Genomic DNA, 17,465 nt, shown 5'->3' on the forward strand with positions numbered 1-17,465 from the left:
TATAGAGGGACATGGAGTTCGGTGCCATTTCGGTTTCTCCTGAGGAAGGATTTAGATAGAGGCTCAGATGAATTGTGAGAATAATAAGTAAATATTAGTTACAATCTCTTTCTTTCTGCTGGTCAGGAGTAGCTCACATAAAACCTTTCACTCTTGGCAGTGACCTTTCTTTTCAGCCATTTGTTAGGTACAATACAATAATTTCTCTGTCGTCGAATCTCTCTAATTTTTGTTTTATACTTTAGTAAAAGGCATGATAGTACCTTCTGAGTCTCAGAGTGGTTGAAAGAATCAAATGAGAAACTGTATGGGAGATGGTTTTGAAACCCATCTAGGGCTGAGTATTCTTGCTATATTTCTACTTTATCACTTTAGAGTCTCAATTCTAGTAAGTTTCATCTCATTTACGTATCTTGATTGGCAATGACTTGCGAGAGCACTGTTGTGAACTAATGTTCTCCCGCCGTGTAGCCCATTGTAAACAGCACTGAAATACGCATACGAGTAAACTTGTCCACTACTCCTCATCCTCTGTACATAATTTTTACTGGGACTGAGGGAATAGTGTTTTGATGTGTTTATTATGTCTGTCGTTGCCAAGAAAGAAAAATCTGCTGTAGTAGTGTGCCAGATATTTGCTGAATCTTGTTTAGATCATAGTAACCTGTCTGGAGGTAATGGAAATTGTTGTCTCTGTTTTCTTGTTACTAGTCTAGCTGTTGCAATGCATTCACAATCAGTCTTCTGTTGTAATGCAGGTTTTCTGGCATCTCAGCAACTCCATGGTAGACCTTTTGTTTCCTCCTGGCAAGCTGAATGACAAATGCCAGATGCTGCCTCTTAGCTTCCTTCAATCTGTCCTTCAAAATGTGGCACTGTTCCTTCCTCATGTGGCCATCTGATTCCATGCTTTGTGTGCTCTTCAAAGACCTAGGTCTCAGACACATACATTTTTCAAAGAGAAATATGTCTGTGTAGAAATGTTGTGTCTCACTGATTAGAGTAAATATATATGCATTGTGTAGAGATTTGGGAGTTGATTTGGATTACAACTAAAACATTGAATTTCTCTTTATGCCAGATAAATATTTGCCAACTTTCAATCAGAAGATAATAGGATTATGAGAATTTTAACAAGGGAAGTAATAGTCTCTTAATTCAACACTGAAGTTCAATTTTCCAGGACATATTTAAGATAACCAGAGGAAATCTGTGCTTCTAAGAAAATTTAAGGGGAAGCTATTTTGTGTCAGTGTGCACTTTACCCAAACTTATGGATTTGTAATTTAGAATATTAAACAGAAAGAGCAAGGTTGGAGCTAACAGCATGGACAAGAGGAGACGGGTGACTATGTGGGGTCAGCCTCCTGGAATCTAAATAATGCAGATAGTTTTGGAGACCATCAAGTTCAATTGGAAATGGAACCCCCAAGGACCACCAGCCTGTACAGGGCAGAAGTTAAACCTCAGATTGTGTGTAGTAACAGGTTAACTTTATTGTCATTTGACATCACAATATCCTTTTCCCAAGATATTGATCTTTATGTAGTTGTTTTTATACTATATTTGATATTTAAAGTTCCCCAACATCTGTCACTGTAATGCTGTTTCATTTCCTTGTGCTGCACGCAGGGTAATTTCTTCAGCTCTGTCTTTGAAATCACAAATTTTATCCTTTGAGTTGTGTAGCTTACCATCTGACCATTTTATTACTTTCTTAATTTGATAACAGTTTTCCATTTCTAGATGTTCTTTTTTTTTTTTTTAAAGTTTGCTTGTTCTTTTTTCATGACAGCCTATCTTTTGGACTGGTCCCTTCTTTTCTCTTTGGACATGTTCAGCATATTAAGTATTGTTGCTATTCCTTTGTGTGGGAAATCCCTCTTAGGTTGCATTGGCTAATCAACTGTTATTTTGGTCAATTTCCTCTAGTGTTCTGTGCTTTCAAATGTGAGCTATTATCAGTGGGAGTTGCCTTTCACAGTACTTTTGGACAGGGATTTCAATTCTGACTGTAAAAAGCTAGTTTTTCACTAGCTTTTCATGCCAAGTGAATACTAAGAATGAGGGGCTTCACACTTACAAACAGGGTGGGGTTGGGGCCCCCTGTAGTTAATAATTATTCTCTTCCCCCACAGCTCAGGAGAGTCTGCTTCACAGTTAAGCCTTAGAGAAAGTGGGCAGAGGTGTTTTGTTTGTTTAAGTTTCTGTTCTAAATGGGACAGTGTTCTAACTTTGCCTTCTAGGTTTTTGCCAGAAGTACTGTTTTAGCTAGCATTCCACCAAATATGGCCTCAGTATTACTAGAGTGCTGAAACCCTAGTCCCTGATGTAATAATTGGATTCAGGTACCGCCAAAGACTTCTGCAACTTCACTCATGCTCACTGCTGTGGTCTTCAGTTCCCATTTTTTGCCAAAGAGATCCCTTTCTTGCTTTTGAGTTTCACATGGGTTTTGAAGGTTTGTTTTTTAAGTTGTAAATGATATCTGCTAATGTTTGGAACTGGGAATTGGAGTTCTACTCAACTTGCCTTCTTCACTGGAAGCTTCTGAATTAATTCTTAATGTGATTGTAATGAAAAACTTGGTACCAGGTGATTTGCCTGAACCACAAAACTTGAACCCCAAAAAAGGAATGGGGACTCACTGATAATAAATCAGGTTGACTATTGATGTCCTCTAGATAAAGATTAATTGTTTGGAAGCAGTAGTAATATAATCATTTCAAAATGAGAGCAAAGTACTTAATTGAATGGAATAAAATATTGTAATTTCAGTTCTTTGAGCCAAATATCCATGGTTGTATGTACCTGCTCTAACACATTGTTTTGTGCTTCTTTACAAAGTAGGATTGAAGACCTCAGAACTTATGAGTAGTTCAGTAGGTTTAGTTATGGTTCTCCATCAAAATGTTCTGGATGCCAACTCTTTTTATCTTTGCCAAGTCTGAATTTTAAAGATTTCAAGTTGAATAGGGACACCATTTTTACCTGGCTTTAAAAATGAGATTTGAATTGGTTGCTTATGACATCTGGGGAATATGAAAATCTGAAAAAGAAGTCACTGAAACAAAAATAGTGGACAAATGTTAGCAGTTTAACAGAGTAATGTGGGATGGCATTTTAATAAAACAAAATTTAAGACCCCAAATCAAGAGTCACAAAGGCAGACATGAATAATGAAGGTATGATTTGCAATTGAGATGCTTCTCATATGGGTAACTTTATGTGTAACCTTGTCCTTCAGGATAAGACACAAAGGGACTCTTTATTTACTTAATGATGGGTAATAGGTAATAGTTCTTTGAATATAGTTGGATAGGTTGGCTAGTTGAGAAAAAGGTTATTCTTTTCTATGAATATTCAGGAAGAAAATACCACTGAAGAACATGTTTTGAAATCAATGTAAGTGTTTTTGTTTTAAAAGAAGGCCAAAGCTATATTTAAATAATAGTTGGTTAGTCTCTTCAAGTCAGTTTTAAGGCTGTCTATAGTCATTGTCAATTTCAAAGCTCAGTGTGACAGTAGAAATAGAAGTAGCTGTGAAAACAGTGATGCATGACTGGTTCCTGACTTCAACTGTTAAGAGGATCTTTTTTAACTTATTGTTATTTCTTAGCTCACAGGCTGTACTAAGGAAGTGAAGTATTTAAGGTTAAAAACCATTTTGTCAGGCTAATAAGAATGTTTTCTCCAGACTTCCCCTAAATAAAACAAAGTTATGTAAAGGAAAGTATGTTTTTAAAATGAGAATTTTTCACATGGGGAAATTCCTCAGAGAAGTACGTAGGCGGAGATGAAAACTAAATCACTAATGTGACTAACACTAGGAAGTCAGAGGATGGTTGAAGTAATCCCTTGTCATCATCCCTTCAACTCTCTGGTTTGATTAATAAGAACCCTAAGAAATTAGTGTGTAAAAAGCAACATAAAATATTATATTTCCTATATATTGTCAATAAATGATTCTTCCATTTCCTTTTCATTACTTTACTCTTACATATCCCTTACTTTCTGACAAAGTTACTCTCTAAGCTGGTTAGTGGGTAGAAAGTCTAGAAATTCCTTATGGACAAGTATTATGTGACTATAAATGGTAAAATAATAAATCAATACAGGCATGAAGAAAATATCTCTTCAGAAAAAAATAAAGTGAGATCAACACTAGTTAAATGAACTTGAAAATAAAAACATTAAAATGTATGCCAGCACCTTTGCATCAATTAATGTTCGGTTTTACAAGCTGTGTATATTTATAAAATAGTTTGTATTTGTTGTTTTAAACTGATTCTGCATTTTAGTAATTTATGTGCTCGTACTTATTCTTCTCTTTGTGGGCCTAATGCAGTTATGAAAAATATAGGAAATATCAAATAAGGTAACTATAACAAGATATGTTTAATTTATATCAATTGAAAGGAATTGATTCTAAGTATTTATTGGATATGTACTAAATAAGGATACAAATGAAATAGAAGACATATCCCTTGTTCAAAGGTGCTTACAACTTAGCTGTGTTTATAAAATTAAGGGTTGATGAACACAGAGAATCATTGAAAATTAATTGGCGGACCCTGACTGTGAGTCTGTGGAGTTTTCAAGAAGGGAAAAATCCTGAGTTGGAATCATCTTGGGTATCTCATCAATATGATGGTTTCTCTTACCTCCAGAGGAATGGGAAACCTTCCCATTTCACCTCCAGAGGAATGGGAATGGGTTTCCTTTCACCTCCAGAGGAATGGGAAACCATCTCATCAATATGATGGTTTCTCTTTCACCTCCAGAGGAATGGGAAACCTTCCCATTTCACCTCCAGAGGAATGGGAATGGGTTTCTCTTTCACCTCCAGAGGAATGGGAAACCTTTCTTTCCTAGGGCTGTCTTCTCTTTATCTCTTGCCTTTAGCAAGAGTAAATTATTCAGTCCTGAAAAATTTCAGGAGAAGAAAGCAAAGGAAGAGTTGGGCAAGATGAGGATGTTGAAGTAGGTAATTTCTATACATCTGTAGGTGCTCTAAATCAAACGTTTAAGTCTGAATTAGAGAAATGGGAAGAAAAATGAAGTATTGTTTCATCACATTAAAGTAAATATAAAATTGTAATATATTAATTAAGCACTGACCAGTCAGAGGTCTTATAGGTCTTATTTCAATGTCAGGACTCACTGGTTTCCAACAGAAGGTGTATTTGACAATCATTGCTGCTTTAATACTTAAAAAGAGTTTTCTCCAAAATTACTGTTTTTAAAATGTGCTTGACAATACCATTTTTTAGACAGTTGGACAATATACTTTGGCCCTAATTCAAAGCAAATCTTCACAAATTGGAGAGATGAATTTATAATGGTGATATCTTTTATTTGTATGTTTTGTTACAGGTGACATATTTATTTGTCATTTAAAAAATGTTAAATGTTCCAGACAGTGTTTTAGTCACTAGGGACACAATGGAGAATAGAGATGAAGTGGTGAATAAGACAGACACAGTCTCTTCTTGCATAGAAGAGCTATTATTTTATTAAAGGCCTCATAAAAATAGTAAAGTTGAAAGGATTAAACATAAGGACAGCAAAGAGCTTATTTGCCTAAGTTTTAAAAATTGTGTAAGTTCAGGATAACATGATCAGGGATATTGATCCGAAATTGATCAGACATTTTGCTGTCACTGGCTTGAAGTCAATTTGTTTAGAACCTAACCTGCTTCCCAGCTGACTCTGGGAAACTTCCATCTTTGAGGAGAGAGGTATTCCCCTAGAAAGATATACAGACCAAAATGGAGCTTGGAAGGAGTAATATGGCTTATTAGATGAGTGACTTATAAGGGGAAGGTAATGTCATAATTTTTTCTTGGCATTTGTTAGTGTGTTATATACTCCGTAGAGGGCTGGCAACATGTTTTATGGTCTCCAGAGCTTGTTTGAACCTAAAATAATGTCCAAATGCATGAGAACTCATTTGAGGTCATAAAACTTAGACAATTCCATTGGGGGTGAGTGTGTGTGTAAAGAGAAAATCACACTAGCTATTTGGCTTCATGTCAGCCAAAACCCTTCGGGTTTGGACTGAATGTTTTGCTTTGCATCCAGGGTACATTTGTGCCCTATTGGCACAGCTTAATGCTGATGAGCTTGACTGGGAGAAGGAAAATTGTTGTCTCACCATTGGCTCTGGGCCATTTTGATGCTTAAAGAAATATAGGTCCTGGAGCTTCCTAATGCTGGGTACAAGTGGACATGGGGAGCGGTACTAACTTCTTTAACGATTTACATAGATTGTCCTGGGAACATGTAAACTGTTTGAAGTCCAACATATTTTAAAAATTGTTGAATTTGGATTTGGAGCCAGAAAACCCATGACTGGGAATAAATGCACTAATTGCTTACATGGAAGCAAATCTGTTAGTTACCTCTCAGCTGTCCAAACTTACCTAAATTACTTCTCTTTGAATTTCAGTCTCCTAATCTAAAAAGTGTAGGGAAGTAACATACCTTCTCTGAGTTGCCATGGTGGGTAAATGCAGTAATATATTTGTAAGAACTGCATGTCTAACACATAATAGGCTTTGCATTTATGTGAATTTCTGGCCAGACCAGAGACAATGTGTTAACAGTGAGGTCTGTGGCATTGTAGACATGGGTCCTTGGTTTGAATTCTGGCTGTACTTCTTACTAGTTCTGTGTCCATAGCAGGGTGGGGGAAGATGTCAGTTTTGGATCTTACAACTCTTTATGCCAGTTTTTTTTCTATCTCTGAAACAATGCTTGACTCCTACGGTGTAGGAAAGAAAAAATGGTCTTTGATTCTTCTGTTATCTTTTATTTTAATCCCAGGAACTCTAGAGCCATGGCTTTAGGAGGGGCAGGGTCCTGGAAGCCAAAACACTTACTCCTAGCTCCAAAACTCACCAGTCCTGAGTCATGTTCTCATGAGTGCTGGATGCTGAGGAACGATTGTAACTAATTCCAGCGAAGGTTAGCATGGTTGATAGTGACTAAATACATGAGCCCCCGCAAGGAATGTTTGAACAAGTGCACAATTTTAAAACAAAATTAGTTAATATTAGCAGAATTTTTAGCTGAATAATAAACACATATATTGATTATAATCTTCAAACTTGCTGAGAGACTAGATCTCAATTATTTCTCCCACAAAAAGAAACAATTATATAACATGATAGGGGTATTAGCTAATGCTGCAATGACAATCATATAAAAATACATACATACATGTATCAAGTCAACATGTTGTATACCTTAAATTTACACAGTAGTATATGTCAAATATATTTTAATATAAATAAAAACGTGATAGGAAAAAAGAAATCTAGTTTCATGGAAGCAAAATGAATTGCCTAAAGGAATATGATTTTCCTGCCTAACTGTCATGAGTTGACAGGTCTCAGTGGGGTGCAGAGTTCTGTAGATACATTAATATCAGATTCTTCCACAGTGGAGAGATTGCCTTTGGAATTACTAAAACCAATTAAAATGTTCTAAGTGTCCATTTGATTATGCCTCAGTGGGAAGTTTTAAAATAGAGAATCAGGTCTTATATTAAATAGCTGCATCTAGGCAGAGGCACCCTTACTGATTTTTGAGTTCTGGATTTTTGCTATTTGATCTGCCTGCCACATTTCTCAAAGGACTAATTTTTTCACTACTAGGAAACTTTGGCAGACAATGTCATAATGATACACTTCACTTTTTTTGACCTCTTCCTATACTTAACTCATCCACCTATCCCTACAAAAAAAAAAAAAAACAAACAAGAACAACAACAACAACAACAACAACAACAAAAAACCCACCTCTGTGAGGAGCAAATTTTCCACATAAATATTTTACTATCATGAAAGTTTTCCAAGAGTGATATATCTTGGAAAATTATTATTTGCAATTATATTAATATCAAGAATCATCCATTTAGATAAAAAAACTCCTTATGTGTTCCTTTCTAAATGAGTAGATAGTTAATTTAAAATTGTGTTTGAAGAGTAATTATACTTCCCTATTTACTTTATTGGTTAAAATTAATGACATAGATTGTTATAATTTAATCTGTTTTTTCCTGATGTAGTTACATGCATTTAGTCAATAGAATAACTTGTTTTTTGGGGTCCGAAGCTGATGAAGCACATATTTTATAACATATTATTACTGATTTTCTGACTATAAAATTGTAACATTTTTATTTCATTACCGATTGTCATGAAGGCAAAATTATTTTTCTTAAATTTGTACAATGGAGTATTACTCAGCCTTAAAGAAGAATGAAATCTTACCATTTGCAATCATATGGATGGACCTAGAGAACATTATGCTAAGTGAAATAAGTCAGACAGAGAAAAACACATACTATATGATCTCACTTATATGTGGAATCTAAAGAATAGAATAAATGAACGAACTAATCAGAAAGAAAAAATACAAAAAACAAATCTTCTCAATAAGGAAAAAAAACCTGGGGCTGATACTACCATATTTATTAAATTAGTTTTTAACTTTATTGCAATTGTTCTATAATTTTTTTAATAAACACACATTTGCAAAATGTTTCCCTTTATACAAGTAAGTGTAGGTAAGTTACACTTAGGAAGACGACTGTGATGGTCTACTGAGAACCCAAATCAACCTTTTGAAGCACAAAACTTTATTTAAGGTCGTCTTTTTCAGGGAGTACATTTCAAACTTGATCCCTTGCAGAGCACATATTTACTGGGGGCTCATTAGTAGAGCATGTCACTCAGAGCTGCAATTAGTTTTGAGTTCTGTAAGATTCCAGAGGGGAGATAATACCTTATCCAGGGCACCTCTCAACTTATCCCACCACTGACATCTCCATATTCCCCCATAATAAACCTTTACCATATCGAGTGTTAGGACAACTGATTTGCAATTACTCCAGACTACTTAGAACACTTATTTCATCCATCTAGTGTGTGTGTGTGTGTGTGTGTGTGTGTGTGTGATAGAACATATTCTTGTACAATGGTTATCTATTTCTCTGGGAGCCCTGTAAGTTTGGTATAGGTAAAAATGTGACGAAAGGTACTCTCCCCAATTTGCCCTTCTGTTTTCATTGTTTAATACTGCTAACTAGAGAAATGAACAAAATGCTGCATTAGAAATTATGGGAAGTATACATTTTTCTTTCTTAAAATATTTATTGATTCACCTTGAACATAAATGTATTATAAAGTGATTGGATAAAGTATTTTGTTTCCTTCAGTGCAAAATAATTTACTGGCTATTAAGATTGAATATTTGGGTAGATAGGGAAATAATGCTCTGCATCCCTTTATAATAGTGGTTTTAAATTTGGGGAGAATTTATTACAATGCAGATATGTCAGACATGGAGGGTGGGGCCCAGGTATCTGTTTTTGAAAAAAATAAACACAGGTGGTTCTGATGTAGACAGTTATCAGAATTCTACTAAAGAAATACCATTCCTACACTTTTATTACTTAATAATGAAGTTATTGTGTGTTTGCTAACGTTTATTTTTTTCTTATTTTCTGGCTTTAACAACTTTTTGTGTTTTCATTAAATCTGATCATTTAATTCTGGGTTTCTTTAGAGTTATACTTTCTTTTTTAAACTCTCTTTGTCATCCAGCTTAGGTCCTAATTGTTCTTATATTTACCTAAAATATGTGCAAAAAAGGAAAACCTATTTTGTTATAATAAAATGAGCTAAATCTGCTTCGAGCCAAAATAGAAAATTTTATTAAGAGAAATATATTTTTAAAGGTTTAATCTACTTTTTGTGATGGGGGTGGGGCAAAATGTCAAAATGTATTAAGTTAGATTCTCATATCCACAATGCACATGGAACATCAAAGGTCTGCGCTTAAATAATTTCTTATTAATATCGAAGTAATTTTTATCTAGTCCTGTTGCAGTCAGAGGTAGAAAGCAAAGGCGTTTAATAAGCACCTCACCATTGAAGGTCAGGCTCCTAACTGAGCCCTTAATTAGCATGTGGAACATCTTAGGGCAGAAGAAGATCTCTTGCCAAGTGACTTATTATTTTGGCCAGTTTGTTCATGTGGGTGATAGAGAGCGTCCAAGAAGTTGTAGCTGAAACTTAATCCACAGTTGTTTCCTTATTTATGAACCTCAGGTCCATTTAAAATAGACCATTACATTGAAGTGAATACTTTTTGAAAATGAAATTCTTTTGTAAGTGGGATCGGGTACATCCATACATGCGTATTTTGCTGAGTGACCGTAGAGGAGCCAAGGACTGTGTTTCTGTCTTTGAATTCTCCCCACTGGACACTGCCTTATTTTTAGTTGGGCGTCACCTCTGAATCAAGGCCGGTTTCTAGTCTTTCCCCCATAACTGAGAGAATCCGAGAACTTCTTTTCCCCAGTTTAGCTGAGAGAATCCGAGAACTTCCTTATTGTTTATTATTTCTGGTGCCTAAAGCAGTTCATAATCAAGAGGGGAGAAAAAGCAGATTCTAGTAGAGAGTGGGAACTAAAGGAAATTTGGGAATGTTGTGAGTAGCAGCTTCCAACCAAGTTTGTCACAGGCTTTGAAATGGGATGTGTCTTGCTGTCAAGATAAGAAGGATCATCTTATAAAGTGAGGTGCAGCGTTATTTTAATAGGTAGGACAGTGGAGCTCATTCTGGCCTGAAATGATGCCTCTTGTACAGCAAATCTCAGTTCAGTATGAAGAACCAGGCAGACAAACTGGCAGCTAAGGCTTTCATCTCAGAAGCTTCTTCAAAATCAAAATGGTTGTCCTTTCTCTTGGGTGGTTGGATTAGATGGCTTTTAAATTTCCATCCAAAGGATACAATCTACAGTGGTAGCGAAATTGGTACAATTTGTTATTTCCAGACCTAGAGGCTCCCCCCAACCTTCCTACTCAAACAGAGCACCGAAGTGCAAGGAACAGGATGTTTTAGTTATGTGCTCACTTCCCCTCAATCCATCCTTGAACTACCTATGAAAAAAGATGAGGAAATTAATATTGCAAACAAGATTATAATGCAACATATATACCAATTTGAAAGAATACATTTTTAAATAAAGTAATTTATCCATCCCTAGTTACTGATACGAAGTACATTGTAGTATATTGCATAGACACCGATGGTGTTTACAGTCACAAAGGCCAGCATTCACCCATGGATCTTTAGTGATTAATTCCCTGTATCATACTGAGTGGCAGCAGGGTGGCGATGAATCTCTTGGCTCAAGATTCAGACAGTCTGCCTTGGAGTCCCAGCTCTTTCATTTGCTATGGTGTGACTTTGGGCAAGTCACTTAATCTCTTTAAGGTTCTGTAAAATGGAGATGTAGGAAAGCCTAGATCACAGGGCGACTATGAGAATTGTGAAATGGTGCATGTAAAGTGCTCAGCTCTGTTTTTGGTTCATAGCTAGTACTTTATAAATGGTAGCAATGATTATTATAAGACATGTTGCATTTCCTTTTTTTATGGATAGATAACACACTGCCTACTGCAGCCTCCGAACAGGAAGACAAAATGTACATGGCAAAATATCACTAATTCAGACTGTTGGGGAATGTGACCTTATTTGGAAATAGGGTTGTTGCTGATGTGATTAGTTGAGACGAGGTTATACTAAAGTGAGCCCCTAAACCTATATGATGTCTGTATAAAAAGGGGAGATTTGGATGTAGACACACAAAGTAATTTGTTATGCAGCAGTAGAAAGCTAATAAAGATGGTTGTATCTTTATTACTTTCTTCTACAAGAAATTTGAGATTTAAATCACATTAGCTATTAGTTAATGAGAGCTTACGTTGTGCTAGGATTGCTGTACTAAAGAATTCTCACTATTTATATAAGCTCTACAATAGTATTATGAGGTGAGGTAGATGTTAACAGTTTCTTGCATTTTATCTATGTAAATACTGAGATTGGGAGCATTTAAGTAGCTTGTGTAAGACTCCCCAGTTGGCCTGGTGTACATTTAGGTACAAATTTAAGATAGTTTGACTCAAAAGCCTTGTGTTTTAAAAAGTGTTGTTTTCCATATGTCCAAACTGGTATTTGAAGGCTATGCAATGTTCTGAGGAGCTGTAGGGTGTGAGGAAGCAGAACTCAGCTGTCTTATGGCCATTCTCTTCCCACTGGATCTGGGCGGTTGGATGTTGGGGAGCATGCTTTTAGGGATCCCAGTCAGCCCTTGGTACAAGGATAGCCACGATTCTACCCCTATCTCAGCTCAGCTCTGGGGGAAGCATATGGGGGAGACTTCTGAAAATTCTTTTTACTTCTGAATACAAAGCATTTCCAGAGAAGTGGAGAAAATTTAGCTTGGCATGAATGAAATAATTCTGATAACAAGTAGTCTTAGGTGGTCATTTTACGTAAGGGGTGAATTTGAGAGTCATGTCAAACCTGTTATTTCTCCTTAGCAAAATTTAATATCTTCTATAAAAAATGTAGGCTCTCTATTTCTCTTTTATTATCCAGTCTACGTTTTAGTTACTCAATAAAATCATATTCTCATTTGTTCACACATTGATTTAATCATTCAGTATATTTTGAATGCTGACTATGTGCCAAGAATTTTCTGAGAATGTAGGTTAAGAGTCATAAAGAAAATGCTCAAAGGAGTTTCTCTTTTAGTAAGCATTTAACACTCTTCTCCACCAACACCGAGGAATGTATCCTGTCTCCTTTGGCTGCATCTTTTGTTTGTTCTGATTGTCATTATCATTTTTTTTTCTTTTTTGCTCATCTATTTTACAGGTTTTAATCAATTAAACATTTTACTAATTTAAATTAATTGCTCATTTATTTGACTTCAGCCATACGCTACCTCTCTTTTCTGATAGACATTGATACTACCACCACAATAATTTTTTAAATTTATTTCTTGTCCCTTCTAATGAAACCACTTTACTGAAATTTCAGTATTGTGGCCACTGCCACAAAGTAAATAAAATGAAATCACAGAGCTTCTGTGAGACAAGATCTGGAGTGTAGATGGCGGTGTGGACCTAATAGGAGGGTCATCTCTGAAAGTTTCCAACAATGTGACTTAGTCAACACTGTAAACATTAGAAGCCCATCAACCTTGATTCCTCAACAATATCTTCTGGGAACTTGTGCGATGTCATAGTGAAAGAATCACATGTTCTTTTTAATGTAACTACAGTGCCTTCCAGTAATTTAATGCTGAGGTTGCACGGAGTTACTCTGGCTTGCTTAGAAGATTAGGATAGTTCAGAGAGGCAAGGCATGGGTTATAATTTGTGGTATTTCAGTTTGTAGTACACAGGAATATTGTCTATTTCAGTGACCTGGAGGGATGCTTATCTGAATGGTTTTGATGGAAGAAAGATTTATTCATTCAAATGCTAGTTTATGTCTTACCTATTGTTTATTATTTTTATTTTATTATTTTTAGTACATTAGTCACAAAAGTGATAAGCAAATACTGAATCAGTATTCAGAATGAAATTCATAACTTTATGTAGGAAACCATTACCGTCCGTATCCGTGCCAGAAGACAAGACTCAAAAGATTTGGTCTCTAATCTGTAGAAGATGATAATCTAATAGGGAGGGAGGGAGGCAGGAAACATGGGAAGAAGGGTAAGGCAATTGGACTGCAGATTAACTACCAAGATTCACATTGGTATTTGGCAGTAAGGGACCTCAGAAGAAGGGCACACAACCTAGAATGGCTGCGAGTGTGTGCACAGGATATTCTGGAGGATGTGATCTGAACTGAATCCTGAAGGGTAAGTAGAAACTAGCTGTAGGAAGGAGTAGGTGAGAGAATATTACAGGAGAAGCAAAGAGCCAGCAAGAAGGGGCATGCTAGAGAAAAGTGCTAAGAGATGAGGCTGGGAGGTAAAAACGAAACGGGAGGTGAGTGGTCACACAAGACCTTGCACGGCAAAAAGCAGTTTGAATTTTACCCAGAAAGTAATGGGGAGACAGTCAGGGTTTGTATGTAGTTTGTTGGACTTCAGAAAGCTTATTCTGGGAGTCACGGAGGAGCTGGAATGAAGGGATGGTGGGGAGGAGAACAGGTGGGAGAACAGAGATGGATTAGGAGGCTTCTGCCATGAGCCAAGTGAGACCTTAGTAGTGTCTGAACTGTCAGCGTGGAGACACGAAAAAGGTGTCCAAGTATTGAGGAAGCAGAAATGACAGGATGTGTGGCCTGTAGGGAAAACATAGCCTTTTTATATTTATACTCTAAAAAACTGAAGCAAGCGTGATTTCCTAGCAAAGTTGTGCACATTCTCTACTTTCAAATTACTATTCCAATTGATGTTTTTGAAGCAGACAATCATCGATGTCATAATAGAACATCTTTATGTTTGAGGAATATTGAAAGCTGTTAAGTGGGGAGTTTTCTGGGCTTCAGTGGTTAATGTGACTTGAATCTTCAATTACGATTAAATATGCAGAGTGAAAAAAGCCACTTGCCAGGTATTTTTATAGTGTGAATAGATTAAATTAAATTAATTTGCATTTCAGGTGCTCCCTGCTAAAATACAAAATGAAGTTTTTCTGTTTACTTTGGGTAACAAGGTTGTCACAAGTGCTAAGTACTTAATAATCTCTGTTTTGATGAGAGGTGGGAAAGCTCTTAGTTATCAGGCTGGCTTTATTATACAGAAACCATTAGACTTTCCAGGCTGATCCTCTGAGGGGTTTCTGAAGTGATGTACTTTTTGCTAAGGACAAACCTCATTAGGTCTTTAGGAAACTAACACCGGCAAGTCATCTCAGCTATAGCACCGGGGAGGGCAAACCGGTATCTTATTCAAGAATTCCCATAAGGTAATTGATTGATATCAAGAAAATATATTATGAGGTTTCAGCCTACCCTTGATTCGAAATAAAGGGAAGTTGGACTGTACTCCTGGAGAATAGAAATCTTTGCCTTATTTATTGTGGAAAAGATAATGAGAGAAAGCATTGACTTCCTCATCTTGAAATCTCCCAGCAGCTTTGTTATTGAAAAGTATGCTCAGACACACACACGAAAAATGTCTCTGGGTGTAATAAGAGGAACATGGAAGATAAGAAATAAAATATTTCATTTTTTCCTTCTACCTCATAGCAGACAGAGGCAATTATAATGTTTGACATTGCATTTGGACAGACTGAATCAAGTGTTTATGGTGAGATCCAGTACAAGAATCATAGCAGTTTTACAGGCTGACACTTAAGGAACAACTAGAAGTGAGAGAGCAACATGATTGATAGATTCCTTTATGAACCTGAAGCATGGTCATTCTCTCTCCCCATTCCTACTTCTGTCCTATTTGCTGATTCTGGCAATAGGTAAAAAGGAGGTATCATTTCTGAAAGTGCAAAGTGTTGAGTGAAGAAACAATTGTTCTGGTATCAAATCATTTGAAGAAAACTGGCTGGACAATGTCAAACATTTGTTTGCTGCATAGTTGTGTGTTTGTTTTTTTTTTAGAGCTTTTCAATACTATTGTAACAACCATGGAAATAAGAACTGAAATTTATTTGATGCCTACTGTGTATCACACACTGTTCTAAAGGCTTTCCTTGCCTTAACTCACAACATTACTCACAACAACTCTATGAGGTGGGTACTAATATCCTCATTGTCTACATGAGGAAACCAAGGTCAGGGAGGATTCTGTTAACTTACCAAGACTACACAGCTAGCGAGTCATTCTTTTAGGACAGGATCCAGTATATAGTATTTCACTAACTTATTTGACCACATCCTTTGCCTATCCCTTTTTCCTTTGTAACATCTATTGAAATTAATGTTCTATGGGATCCAATCTGGGAAATGTTGAAGAATATGGAGGGATGTCGGGAGGAATGCTGCAGAATGGTTTGTATTTTCTCAGACATAGACAATATGTATTAAGTAGCACAAGACCAGGAGATCTTTACATTCGCTCAGGGGTCAGAAATAATACAATAGGCCCATGTATTTAACAATCTGTAGAACCCAAGATACCTTCTGAATTGAAGGTAAGTCTTTTCTGGGATGGTACTTAAAAAAACTGTAATTAACAAGACAATAAACCGTAGCTCTTGCTGTGTCAATCATATACCCTGTATCCAGAATCCTTTTGCTTAACTTCCAGCATTAGTCATGCTAGCTAAGTCTCAAATCTGGCTTTTATCAGATAACAAAGAATTTTAACAGCTTGGCTCCGTTCTCTGTTCATTCAAAAAAAATGTATTCTTCTTAAATTATCTGAGCAGGTAGTGCATAGATTAGGAAAAATAAATGGCTGTTAAACATAAAATGCTTAACATTTCTCATAATGAAAAAAAAATACAGAAAGAATGATGAAATATTTTTTTCTGCCAGTCACACTGGCAATATTTAAAAAGTCTGATAATGCCAACTTTGGAAATGTCCTTACATTTCTGGTGGGTAAGTAAATTGTTCAGCATTTTTAGAGGACAATTTCGTAGTCTCTGTCAGACTGAAAAAAATAAGTGCGTATTCTTGGACCTGGAGATGCCTGTTGTGTATAATACCAGGAAATTCTTTCTACAGCTCATCCTTTAAAATTATACGTAATTTCCAATTATTATCTGTCCTCGTAAAAGGATTATACTTCCTTACTCATTGACATGTGTTTTGTAGCACCTCTCCTAAGGAAGAATAACCTTCTCACCCCACGGACGTCACTCTTGGCTTGAATAATTTGGTTTGGCCAGAGGAATGTAATTGGAAGTATTATATTGCCATAACTGAGTAGGAGTTTAAAAACCTGGAATTGGCCCCAGTTTCTGGTTTCCCTCTGCCAGGAGATGGCGCTAGAAGTTGTCTCTTCAGCCTCGGTCACGGAATAACAATGACAAGGAGTCAACCTAAAGTTAACTATCAGCTGTCATATACGTGAACAAGAAATATTGTTATAGTAAGCCACACAGACATTATTTTTTAAACCACACTATAACCTATCAAAAGCTAATAGATGGATATCTACTTTTTTAAAAAATAATAAAATTCAGTATAAACCCTAGCTCGGGTTGGTCTTTCTCTTTTCCAAACTGTACAGCGATTTGAAAGTGTAAGGCTAAATAACAGATGTTGGCCAGGATACAGAGAATTTGGAACCCTCATACATTGTTGGTAGAAATGTAAAATGATGCAGCCGTTTTAGCAGACAGTGAGTTAGTTTCTCAAAAAGTTTAAGACGGAATTACTATATGACCCAGAAAATCTGTTTCTCAGTATATACCCAAAAGTATTGAAAAACAAATATTAAAACAAATACTTGTTCACAATATTCAGACTAATAATTTTGAACATCTTTTAATGTGCTTAGCCATTTGTTTATCTTTTTTGGGAAAATGTCTATTCAAGTTTTTTGCTATTTTTTTCATTAGGTTGTCTTTTTGTTATTGAGTTGTAATGTTTATATATTCTAGAAAATAGACATTTATTAAAGATATGATTTGCAAACATTTTCTCACATTCTGTAGGTTGTTTTCCAATTCCTTGAT

This window comes from Rhinolophus ferrumequinum, chromosome 16 (genome assembly GCF_004115265.2).
Source record: "Rhinolophus ferrumequinum isolate MPI-CBG mRhiFer1 chromosome 16, mRhiFer1_v1.p, whole genome shotgun sequence".
Lineage (NCBI taxonomy): Eukaryota > Metazoa > Chordata > Mammalia > Chiroptera > Rhinolophidae > Rhinolophus > Rhinolophus ferrumequinum.